Source organism: Papio anubis, chromosome 6 (genome assembly GCF_008728515.1).
Source record: "Papio anubis isolate 15944 chromosome 6, Panubis1.0, whole genome shotgun sequence".
Classification (NCBI taxonomy): Eukaryota; Metazoa; Chordata; class Mammalia; order Primates; family Cercopithecidae; genus Papio; species Papio anubis.
Window position 1 is genome coordinate 163,779,849 of NC_044981.1, and position 13,853 is coordinate 163,793,701.

Genomic DNA, 13,853 nt, shown 5'->3' on the forward strand with positions numbered 1-13,853 from the left:
AATGGAAAGCTACAGCACATACTTCTAGACTGTTAATTGTCTTTGAACTATTTTACAATTCTTTGCAAATTGCAGGTAACTGAGGGAGATATATAGACATAGATCAATCGATCGATCTGTCTATCTCTCTATCTATCTATCTATCTGTCTGTCTGTCTGTCTGTCTATCTATATTCTACCCTGTATAGTAGTAATTTTTACTGGATTCTTTGTCCTGTAAAAAAATTTAAAAAATAAATAAATGAAAAACAGTTTTCTTTCCATGTGCAGTTCATTTCAAAATTCCTTTACTCCATATAAATTTGTATCATTTTCGCTTTTCCTTTAAACTATTTCTGACCTCTGCCTAGTTCCTTCTTAACATATGTGTAAAATAAAATATTTAACACTTGTGCATTTTAATATCTTGGTGCAAGTCATGATTTTACCTTTTTCTGAAAATTATCTTTCAGATAATATACAGAGATAAAGAACATGCTGTACTGTTTAGATTTTTTAATTTTGCAAGAGACCAGAATTTTATTATTATCCAAATCAATGTTCCTGAGCATCTGGGGAGCAGAAGTTTTAAGGAAATCTTGGTGCGTGCGTGGGAAGCCGTTGAGCCGGTAGTGCTGATTGGCCAGTGATGAAATCCCAGGGAGTCAAAGCTGTCTTCTCGCACTGAGTCAGACCCTGGGTGGGGGCCACAAGTCAGATGAGCCAGTGTATCCATCTGGGTGGTGTCTGCTGATCCATCACATGCAGGGTCTGCAAGATATCTAAAGCACTGATCTCAGGAGCAGTTTAGGGAGGGTCAGAATCTTGTACCCTCCAGCTACATGACTCCTCAACCGTAATTTCTTATCTTGTGGTTATTATTAGCCCTACAAAGGCAATTTAGTCCTCAGGCGAGAAGGAGGTCTGCTTTGGGAAAGGGCTGTTATCGTCTTTGATTTAAACTATAAATTAAGTTTCTCCCAAGGTTAATTCAGTCTATGTCCAAGAATGGACAAGGGGCTGGGCGCGGTGGCTTAAGCCTGTAATCCCAGCACTTTGGGAGGCCGAGACAGGCGGATCACGAGGTCAGGAGATCGAGACCATCCTGGCTAACACAGTGAAACCCCGTCTCTACTAAAAATACAAAAACTAGCCGGGCGTGGTGGTGGGTGCCTGTAGTCCCAGCTACTCGGGAGGCTGAGGCAGGAGAATGGAATAAATCCGGGAGGTGGAGCTTGCAGTGAGCTGAGATCCGGCCGCTGCACTCCAGCCTGGGTGACAGAGTGAGACTCCGTCTCAAAAAAAAAAAAAAAAAAAAAAAAAAGAATGGACAAGGACAGTTTACAGGTTAGAAGCAAGATGGAGTGAATTAATTTAGATCTCTTTCACTGTCTCCGTTATCATTTTGCAAAGGTGGTTTCAATCCCTCCCTTTGTGTTTTATAACACCTCAATCTTTTTTTTTAATTTTATTTTTATTTTTTTAAATTATACTTTAAGTTCTAGGGTACATGTACATAACGTGCAGGTTTGTTACAGATGTATACTTGTGCCATGTTGGTGTGCTGCACCCATCAACTCGTCAGCACCCATCAACTTGTCATTTACATCAGGTATAACTCCCAATGCCATCCCTCCCCCCTCCCCCCTCCACATAATAGGCCCTGGTGTGTGATGTTCCCCTTCCCGAGTCCAAGTGATCTCATTGTTCAGTTCCCACCTATGAGTGGGAACACGTGGTGTTTGGCTTCCTGTTCTTGCAATAGTTTGCTGAGAATGATGGTTTCCAGCTGCATCCATGTCCCTACAAAGGACACAAACTCATCCTTTTTTATGGCTGCATAGTATTCCATGGTGTATATGTGCCACATTTTCTTAATCCAGTCTGTCACTGATGGACATTCGGGTTGATTCCAAGTCTTTGCTATTGTGAATAGTGCCGCAATGAACATACGTGTGCATGTGTCTTTATAGCAGTATGATTTATAATCCTTTGGGTATATACCCAGTAATGGGATGGCTGGGTCATATGGTACTTCTAGTTCTAGATCCTTGAGGAATCGCCATACTGTTTTCCATAATGGTTGAACTAGTTTACAGTCCTACCAACTGTGTAAAAGTGTTCCTATTTCTCCACATCCTCTCCATATAACACCTTAATCTTAAGGTTAGCCTAGGAAGATGGGAAAAGACCATGGATTGCTCTGGCGTCTTCCTGCTGACAGGGGCGTAGTGGGAATGGGAGTGAACCCTAAGGAGAGAGAAGTGAACCAATTTGCTGCTGTCTGAGTGACTCCTGCAGGTCTGGCTGGTCTTCCAAGTCTTGCGTGGCAAAAGCATTTAGACCCTCATCTATAGTTTCAGTACAGTATTTAACTGAACAGTGTACCATACGGTAAATAACAAGTCCTAGGATGAGGAGTACAATTCCCAGTTTTAAAAGCAATGATTAGAAAGCATGAGTTTAGGGACTTCTAACCCACAAAGAATTTAGGATTTAATCCAAACTGCAGAAAAAACTCAGTAACAGCTAACAGTAGGTGTACTATAGCTTTCTTTTGAAATATAATTTTTCTCCCTTCAGCCCCCACTTTTATTAAAAACAAATCATGATAGAACTGATTTGTTAGCAAAATAAACTTTAGTTTTCTTCTACTTGGCCTGATTATTTGCATAAAGTGCAGCAAGAATAATTATTTTTCACTTGGCCTCTTTTTTTGTTTGTTTGTTTTTGTTTGTTTGTTTGCTTTTGAGACAGAGTCTCGCTCTGTCACCCAGGCTGAAGTGCAGTGGAGTGATCTCTGCTCACTGCAACCTCTGCATCCTAGGTTCAAGCTATTCTCCTGCCTCAGCCTCCCGAGTAGCTGAGACTACAGGCGCCCACCACTACGCCCGCTAATTTTTTGTATTTTTAGTAGAGACGGGGTTTTACCACGTTGGCCAGGCTGGTCTTGAACTCCTGACCTTGTGATTCACCTGCCTCAGCCTCTCAAAGTGCTGGGATTACAGGCTTGAGCCATCAAGCCCAGTGACACTTAGGCTCTTTTTAATGGACTTTGATGGAATTCTGTTCCATGAGAAATCTCAGATACGACTTTTTTAAAGCCGAGCCCAGCCATCAGTTTGTACCCTTGAATACCTGTGAGTTGGGTAAATTCCTCTCCTCTTGAGGTCCAAAGATAACTTGGGGCTATCTAAGTGACATTCATTATTTACCACAGGTCAGGAACCTTGTACAGGAACTGTGTAGAAGAAGCATGAGGTCGGATTCCCTAAGAGACTTATACCTGATTATAAACTGCCAAAGCAAGACAAAACATCTGTGTATGATAGAAGTCTTAAGATAGCCACTATTAAAACTACAATTGACTAGGAATTTTGGTTACTTCTGTGGCATACAACAATTTTGTATAAAAATTATAATTATTAATAACATACAGTAAATTATATCAGAATTAGAGAAGTTTCCCATAATTTTGGAACACACACTAATAACATATCTATACAAATACGGTCCAAAGAAAACCAAACACCATTCACTCTTCTATTTGAAAGTTGTTTCTCTATTCTAATGTCATAATCTCCAGAGTTATTAATTAGAAACCTGCATTGAAGAGCACCTGTTAAATTTTATAGCTGATTATAAAACCATCTTAAAGAGGACTGGCCAGGCGCAGTGGCTCACACTTGTAATCCCAGCACTTTGGGGGACCAAGGTGAGTGAATCACCTGAGGTCAGAAGTTCGAGACCAGCCTAGCCAACATGGTGAAACCCCGTCTCTACTAATAATACAAAAACTAGCCGAGCATGGTGGGCACCTGTAATCCCAGCTGCTCGGGAGGTTGAGGCAGGAGAATTGCTTGAACCCAGCAGGCAGAGAGGTTGCAGTCAGCCGAGATCGTGCCATTGTACTCCAGCCTTGGCAACAAGAGCGAAACTCCGTCTCAAAACACAAAAAAAAAGACCAAAATGAGACAGCAATTGTCTGTGGATGACAAAAACATTTTAGGGCAGCCACAGTTAAAGACACAATTGGCAAGGGAATCTGTTACCTCTGTGGCACACAGTCATTTAACATAATAATTATAATTATTACTGATAACATATACTAAGTCATATTAGAATTATAGGAGTTTTACATAATTTTGAAATATATATCAATAACATATTTATGCAAGTATAGCCCAAAGAAAGCCAAACACCATTTCATATTTGACAATGCTTTCTGTGTGATTTTTATACCAGATAAGCCAAATGTCATTTTTGGACTTTGAAGAATCTAATATCTAAAAGTTAGGTTAAAAAGCGACATAATTTATAATTTGGTTTCAGAAAGTGTGTCAAATATCAAAGATTTAAAACACTGGATATCACAAAATAGCATCCCAGGTCACCATAAGTCATTCATTTGGCCAAAATGATAACTCCAAAACTTTTAAAAAGGAAAAATCTTTACTCAGATAGAGGAGACTTAGCTTTCCAAACAAGACCCAATGAAGATAGCATGAGGCAACTGAGTCTGTCTTTTCTCTCTCCTCCCCTTTTTCCCTGCCATTTACCTAAAAGAGGAAATAAAACCCTTTCATTATCCTTTAATATTACATAAAAATCGTCTTCAAAAGAGAAAACCAAATTTCATGTTTGCATTAGTGCATCTTTAATGCTAAAGCTAGTTTTTAAATAAAATTTTATGTATCTATCCAGTTTTAATTAGTTTGACCATAAGATAAGATTTTCATGAACTTTCTAGAACCCTTTACAATTTTCCATCAAACAGCAGATCAATTTTCTAAGCAAACCCTATTAATCGGACACATGGGTCCAGGCTCTGGCCCCATATCAGTATGATTTTAATGTTTTAACCTATGGAGAAAAGCTAAATAATTTCTTTCAAATCTTAGCCAACTCGTCTATACCCACAGATTTTTTTTTTTTTTAAGATCAACCCTTTACAAACCCTTTTCAGTTTGAGTAAACTTTTTTGTCCCGTTACTCTCTTTTAGTTAACACAATCTTTAAAACCTTCTGAACCAGACAAAATTACATTTCGTTTAGCAGAAGCCATATTCCCATACCTTCTTAAAATCTTTTACCAAAAACACATTCCCTACACACCATGTATATAAAACTGTTTCTCCAGTGGTCTCAATTTCATGTTACATCGTTAATTCTTAGCAGCTTTTATTTTTAGTGAATACCCTGATAAGTAAATGATTTTAATTATGTACTGGGGTAAAGCCTAGGACATCAGACAGAAGTGAAGATAGGGTCTGACTCTTTTCCTCATAGCTAGGGGCATGGCTCTCCTCAGGTCCCCAGGCCTCGTCTGTAATCTAATGCTCTAAAGTAGGTAAACTGAACAATTTTTCCAAAGGAAACAGTTTGACCTTAAAGCATTTAGCAAATCTGATATCTGACCTTAATTTAGACCAAATGCCTACATTTTCAAGACATGTTATTTTACCAATAGTCTTTAAAACCGTCTTTATTTCCAAAAGATTACTAAAGCCACGTGAACAAAAAGGCATTAAAGTTTTTATTTTTCTGACAAAATATTTGATTGACATGCTTATTTTTCTAAGCCAATAATCAGAGCTGTTTTATATATAAACATCACCCACACAACACGTATAAACACGCAGACAGAAAGAAGATTTAGCACTTGTAACATTTTTCATTTGCCAGTTTTCTTAATTGGATTACTGACTCCGGGGTGGAGCCCTTGAAGGAACAGTCAGGAAAGCATGCATTTTTAGGGCCAAATAAGCAGGAACAGTTGAAGGCAAAGACAGATCCCCAGTGTTAAGGGAGCCCTTTTATACTGGATCCTGAATCCTCAAAAGGAGGAAAATCCTATAGGAGAAGACAGTGCGATGCCTCTATGCACATTTCATGGCAAGGCTGGCCAAAGCCAATCAGTCCATCTCCCACAGGAGCCTCATCTCTCAGTGGAGGGTAGGGACGTTTCCATGCCTTCCACGTGTCCATGAGCTTCTCCGATCCAAGTGTGCAGAGAGTCAAGTATCCCTCCATAACTACTGCTAGCCACCCCCTAAAGTATTTCCTACCTAGTTATTACGCATCAAAGCTCCCTCATAATGTGAAGTAATTTCTTAAAACCCCCAGAACTCAAAACTGTCAGATAACACAATGCAAAACAGAACAGAGCTTTTGATTTTGAGAGGGATCTATCAGCTTTTAGTTCCTAGGGTTTCATGAGGAAAAGAGAGCTTTTGTCCAAAACAGGGTCTGTGGTGCCTCCGGTTTTCTCTAAGGAGTCCCAGGCTACCAGAAGTTATCTCAGGACCTCTCATGTGTGCATTAAGATTAGAAATACAAAAAATGGAGAAAAATAACGCAGTCGACTGAGAAGAAAAGAAACCTTTTCCCGGAAAAACAAGATCCAAGAACAGAACAACATAAATGCCTTTTAAATATACCTATAGCTTGATTATCCATTTTTAATCAAGCTGACTTTTAACCAGAGTGCTCTTAAAAAAAAGTTCTTTTAAATTTCTTACTACCCGACTTTAGCCAGGCAGCCAATATTTCTGGCTTTTGAACTTTACCAAAGGTGACCTCTCAGGTGCTTCAAAGACATGGTAAGCAGTTTCTTTTTTGCAAGATTTAGAATCTCCCCAAGGTAGTTCAGAGAAAGGAAAATTCAAGAGAGGAAATCAGAAACTCCCTGAGAAAACAAAACAAAACAAAACACAACTCAATAAACAAACAACAAATCAGAAAGGAATAATTCCAGAAACCAAGAATTGAACCCAGGCCACCGTCATGAACAGGCAAAGCCTTAGCTACTGAGTTAGAGCATTGAGCGGTTTTTATTGCTTTGCCCAGAAGGATCCTAGAGAAGCCAATTTCAAGCTTGCCAACGCTTTTAACTGGTCAAGAAAATTTTTAGGGTTGTGACATGAACTCTAAAATTCCTGCCCAAACCAAGAAGAAGTGTCCACACATGGTCACAAGGTTAAGCTCTTAAGGACACAAAACAAGACAGAGATATTTCGTCAGGTATTGGTTTCAGGAACCCACAGCAAAATTTGTAACTGACCAGCCTGCTGGGCTGGCTTGTAATGCAGGCTTATGGGGTCCTAAACCCACGTTCTAACCGATGATATCCCTCTCTCCATTACAGAAAACAGAAAAACAAATTCTCAGCACAAAGTACACCAGATTTGCTATAACCTAAGAATAGTCTCACAAATCCCTTGTCTATTAATCAAACTCTTGCAGAGAGACAAATAGTGACGTTTACCATTTACACAGACAGAGAAAGAGAGAGGGAGAGACCAGAAACTTGGCTGGTAAGAATTTCTTACCCTTTTTGCTGGCATACCAGGTTTCCAGGCTCCCTTTCTCTGCAGCTTCCAGAAGAATGGAGCAGCTCTGATGACCCTGCTTGCTTGTGCCATGGCTGTGGGGTTCAAACCACTTTACAAGAGAAAATCACCCCTTTCTGTTTTATGGAACCATAGACAAGATTCGTAATTTGCAAGATGCTGCCCAAAGGGCTGCGTGGGGAACCCAGTTAACATTTTCCATCCCAGCAAAATATACATGACAAAACTGACATCAGTCACCTCATTCAGCACCCAGTATCAGCCTGGCAAAGCCCAAGCTTTCTCCCGTTGGTCCCTGTTGTCTTTAATCCACCCCAGGTTGGGTGGGATGACCTCCAAAGGGTAATTCACAATGGGGTCTCTGGGCAAGGCGAAGAGTGGATAGTCACCCTGAGACAGGCCTGCTGAGCATTCTTCAGGGCTCACTGAATGTGACCAGACAAATAAGGAGGGTTCTCTGAGTTAGGCCTGCTGAACGTCCATGAGCAATTCCCTCTGAAATCCCTTCCACATATACAAACACACATAAAGACAAGACGAACACAGGGCCTTCCAAATCAGATCCCTAATCAAGAACTCCAAGAGTATCCCTTCCAAACTGTCCTGCTATTCTCCATCTGAGAAATCTCCTCGAGATCTTCCTGATTGAGGAGAAGTTTCCCAAACCAAGGCTCTTTCTACTAGTTAGAAAGAGCCAACTGAGGCTGGGCGCAGTGGCTCATGCCTGTATTCCCAGCACTTTGGGGGGCCAAGGTGGGAGGATCACTTGAGGACAGAAGTTCGAGACCAGCCTGGCCAATGTGGTAAAACCCCATCTCTACTAAAAAATGCAAAAACTAGCCGGGCATGGTGGTGCATGCTTATAGTCCCAGCTACTCAGGAGGCTGAGGCAGGAGAATTGCTTGAATCCAACACAGGAGGCAGAGGCTGTGGCGAGCCAAGACTGAGCCACTGCACTCCAGCCTGGGTGCAGAGGGAGACTCTGTCTCAAAAAATAAAAATAAAAATAAAAGAAAGAGCCAACTGAGACCCTGGGGAGCCAAACTGAGACAGACACCCCGAACTGGGGTACAGACACCCCATGGTGGAGCTACAACTGACATCCCTCAGTGGGGCTACAGACACCCCACCAGAAGATACAGAACCAGTCAGCAGAAGGAAGGAGGCGTTGGCAACGCCTAGGATACTCACCAACCCAGACACCCTGCAGTGAGGTTATAGACAGATACCCCACCATGGGGCTACAGACAGACACCCTGTGATAGGCCTACAGTTAAGGGATGTCTCCCCAGGAATATAACTCTATTGCAATTAAATCCATGCACATTGTGTTGGCAACGCCCCACCAGCAGAGAGAATACCACAGTTAGCCCCCAGTCCAAGAGAACTACGTGGCCGCTTGGTCTGGCCTCAGGATCCATCGCTGGAGTGGGGGGCTACTGAACCATGGGCAGGCAGCCACAAGGGCAATCCCGGATGAACCCACACATTTGTAACTGCCCAAGGGGTTCACCTTGCCCACTGCCTACACAGAGCCGATTTATCAAGACAGGGGAACTGCAGTAGAGAAAGAGTAATTTACTCAGAGCCAGCTGTGCGGGAGACCAGAGTTTTATTATTATTCAAATCAGTCTCTCTGTTTATATTTTTAACCCATTGCTTATATTTTGTTCTATGTGAGTGAGAATGGGCCTCCAGGAATCAGAAAACATATTCTTTCCTTGATTCAGTTGAGTGTGACCATAGATGAAGTGTGCAATACTCGTGGAATTTTCCAGAGAAAAATATATGTATATTTTGTATCAAACAGAGCAGTGCAACAGAAAAATCCACAAAGACGCCAGATGCTTATCCTTGGAGAATAAAAGAAGTAGGCAGGTCTGAAAGATCTTAGGACTGCCTGACATAGGATGGTTAGTTGAATTTAGTCTGAATTTCAGTAGAGTCCAGCTGGGAAAACAAGACTGCATGAAATACCTAGAAGACAATACCAGGCAATCCACAATTCACTGTGAGATTGTGTAATAAATGATATTCTTAAGGAAGTCCATGAGTACAAGAACATAACTGGCTGTGGGAGAATTTCAGCGTCCTTGCCTCCTCTTCAGCTCCTATCACTGGCCTTTTATTGATGCGTATTAGTTTGAGATCTCAAAACCCAATCTCGTGTTTCAAGGTACAGATGTCACTGTATATTAGATACTCAAAAGCCAAGGATGAGGTCTCAGGATCAGCAAAGCTGGCCACCTGCCTTGAGAGCGGCTCCTACCCCCTGCAGGCTCCCCCTGAGCTCAGATGGTGCCCTCAGATCCTTTGTAGAGGCTGGGGGAGGGGAGGGAGGAGCACATGTGTTAATGAGGGGGAAAATGCTGTGTGCTTTCAAGGGAAAATGCTAAATTCATTACAACAGCATCCTACTTGCTGTTAGGAAATAGGCACCCTTCCATCTAAATAGAACGGTCTTTCAAAGCTTTCACTTCCCTATCCTTGAGGTTTCTCTTCAAAGAGGGATGAGCACATTCACCCAGGCACGAGGAGGCCCTGTGCATTTTTTGTCCTGCTGTTTTCATGGACAATTTAAAAAGAATTATGGATATCTCAGTCCTTAGAGAGTCAGACACGGACCCCGAGGCCGCTCCGTCTAGGTCACCTGGAGAGTCTAGGTCACCCGGATCGGCTCCCTTTGTGGGTCCCTGTGCTGGCTGGAACCGGCCTCCTGGGAAGAACAAGGGCCGAAGTTCCTGAGTGCCTCCTGACCTAGCGTCCCAGGCCCGAACATGGCAGGGCCCAACCCTGGGCTCTCATTTTTCTGCACTGGATGAATAAGGGCCCCTAGAGCCAGAGGTCAGAGCTTGCAGGGGGCGGCCCCCTGTCTTATCATAAGTTCCTCAAATGATTGGTGTAGAGACCAACATATAACCCGCTGACACTGGAGGGCACTGTTAATTTAAGATGAGCCGAAGCATGAAGTTTTACTGATTTGTCTTCATGTGGACATTGTTAGCCTGCGTGTCATAATCATAATCTGTAGCTAATAATTGTGACCTCTGTGGTGCATCCTCAAAAAAAAAAAAAAAAAAAAAAAACAGAAAAAAAGATGACTCGCTTAAACTTCCCTGCAAAAACCTTTGGCCTTGTGACAGACTCTAGAACGCTCTCAACTCTGTGGGTGTGTCTTCCCAGGTCCAACCTCACATTTGGCTTTCAATAAACTTTGATAAAATTATTTCTGCCTCATCAGCCTTAATTTCAGCTGACAATCTCAAGTCCACCAGTGATGAGGGGAGCAAAGCAAAGGACACAATTTGCACAGCATCTTATGGTTATAGGAGGAGAAGCGACTGCCAACAGGACCCCAGGACAACGAAATGCAGTTGGCTTCAGATAAGAGACAAAAATGAGGCTTCCGATGAAAGTTAGTGCCTAGGATAACAGGATGTGTGAGCACGTTGGATTTGATGGGAATATTGAGTATGGGCCTGAGCAAAGAGAGAGACCCTCTCATATTATTTTATATTGTTTTATACTCAGTACCTGTTTTAAGAAAAAACCAAGGAAGTAAAACCAAAGACAGGCAGCCCAGCGTCAGGCCCAAAACCAGGCCTGGGCCTGCCTGGCCTAAATCCAGCAGTTAAAAATCAACTCATAACTTAGAAACCAATGTTATTCATAGATTCCAGACACTGTATAGAAGAACACTGTGAAACTCCCTGCCCTGTTCTGTTTCTCTCTGATCACAGGTGCACGCAGCCCCTGTCACATACCCCCTGCTTGCTCAAATCAATCACGACGCTTTCATGTGAAATCTTTAGTGTTGTGAGCCCTTAAAGGGACAGAAATTGTGCACTTGGGGAGCTTGGATTTTAAGGCAGCAGCTTACTGATGCTCCCAGCCGAATAAAGCCCTTCCTTCTACAACTCAGTGTCTAAGAGGTTTTGTCTATGGCTCGTCCTGCTACAGGCCCATGATGGAGAACTCACAATTACAAGAAAAACTCTTTTTATAATGTAAATTTGCTCTGTGTCAAAGTTATACTGCAAGTAAATTGACATTATGTTTTCAGAGTTCAAAAACAAACCAAACCGGACTCAGTCATCTCTCTCACCGGTGTGTGAATGATAAACAAAGAAAGAACTGGCGTAACAAACAGTGACTCCACAGAGATCCCACAGCACCGCTTCCCAGGACGTCTAAACCAAAAAGCGCCTGAGGCTGGTCCCAATCAGTGTAGAGGTTTATTTTGTCAAGTGTGAGGATGTGCCTGGGAAAAGGGAACACAAAACCTCAGGAACATCTGAATCTGTGCTTTTTCCTAAGAGCATTTTGGGGCTTCATTATTTAAAGAGGAAAAGTGGGCAGGAAGGGAAAGAGGGAGGGTAGGGTCACGTTCTTGTGAGGCTTTGAGTAGACTGACTGAATCCACATGTTGTGTGTGAAAAGGTGGGGATGGGGAACACTCAGTTATGTATTCATGCTCAGGAAGTCAGCACTTTACCTAAGATAAAGTGACCACAGAGCAGCTGCCTGTGCAGACACCTGGCCTTCTATCTGAGGCTATCTGCTTAGGAACAAAAGGAAAAGCAGTTTCTTGCATGACTCAGCTTCCAGCCTTAACTTTTCCTTTGGGCGTAGTGAACGGGTTCCCAAGATTTTACTTTCCTTTCGCAGAAGGAAGCTGATCCCTGCTGGCCTCACACAGAAAGGAGAATAGCTACAGGGCTCAGGGTGGAATTTTCACCAAGTCCATTTGCAGAGGGTGTCCCTGCGGCAGGTCCAAGACAATGCCCCCGTGTTCTGCACATTGTTCCTACCCTGTCCATGTTGGTGGCCTCTGAGCACGTCCTACGCCAGGTGAATTAGCCTGGGGAGATAGACAGCTCAAACTGACCACAATCTGCCTCTTCCTTTCGTAAGAATTGTGCATTGGAACTGTCAGAGAATTGAGGCACTTTTTCCTCATGAATGAAATTAGGGGGAAGAAATACATGCTTCATTGTTAAGGCAATACTGCAATACTGAATCAGGTACCTGACTGGATCAAGGTACTGGAAATGCCCATCAACAAGCACTTAACTTGAACTTACTGTGTCAGTAACAAAAAGGGGTACAAACTTATCTCTATCCTGAGAAGCTTCAAGTTGTCCCCCCTTTCCAGACTGAACCAATGTACTTCTTGCATATATTGATTGAAGTCTCATGTCTCCCTAAAATGTAGAAAAAGAGCTGTGCTCCGGCCACCTTGGGAACATGTCATCAGGGCCTCCTGAGGCTGCGTCATGGGCGTGTCCTCAACCTGGGCAAAATCAGCCTTCTAACTTAACTGAGGCCTGTCTCAGATTTTCGGGGCTCACGGATGGTAAAAAGAAAGAGATTTGTAGACATATCAAAGATAAATTGAGTCCTCCTGGCATGTGGGCATTTGAATAAACGCTTTCCTAGAGTCAGGGGCTCACAGCGTGTTAAATCTCCTCCGGGAAGGTTCATACTCAGGGTCCGACTTTCTCTTATTTGGTAGACTCTGTACATTCTACGAAAATCCAACAAATACTTGCTGAATGCAAACAAGTGCGAAACCCAGGGCAAAATGCTCTGGGGCTCCTGCTCACTTTTGGGCCTGGGGCAGCCCCACAGAACAAGCCTTGTTCCATCTTCAAAACACTAGGGATGGGGGAGATTTTATCGGAACCCCATGGACACGGGAGCACTTACAGACCCTTTACTGCAGCATGGGATCTTTCTTATACGTATTTATTTTTTTTAACTTTATGTGACATTTTTCTTTGTAGATCACAAGGATAACAGTTGTGTGAGCTTCCAGAAACTGTCTGGCCCAGTGCATGACATGCAGTCGGTGTTAATTAATAGCTGATGAGCAGATAAGTCAAGATACTCAGTTCCTAAAAAATAAGAGACGCAGCGTGAAGGCAGTGGGGAAAAGTGGTTTAGAAACAACTTCCGAACACCCGGGCCGGGGAGGGGTTGGGGACAGAGGAGAGGAGGACTAGAGAGCGAAGGCCAGGCGCGCCCACCCTCTCCGCTAAGCCCTTTTCATTAGGTTTCTCCACACAGAGCTCATGCTGCCCCCTTGAGTAGATACTGATCATGGCTTTTGTGCCACTGGAAATACACAGCTCAATATCATTCATTAACTGAACACACTGGGTAAGAAAAACACAGGATATTGGGGATTCCTTGGAAAAACACAGTTTGCCTGTAGTGCCCACACACAGCCCCTTTCTGAGAAGGGCCTGGTCCGGTGTCCGGGGTGCAGACCCCAGTCTGGGACTCTGAGGACGGTTGCCACAGGTAGGTGTGTTGACAAATCATGGCTGCTGGAGAACACTGGGAGATCTTGCTACAGAGGTCCGTGGGTCCTTACCTTGGGAACGCTGGACACAGCACACACAGCCCACCAACCCCAGACCCCTGATGGTATCACGCTGTAAGCACAGAACTCTTACTCGCCTTGTAATCCTCCATAATCCTCTCCAGTTCTCAAAACACATCATCAGCTTGATTTTC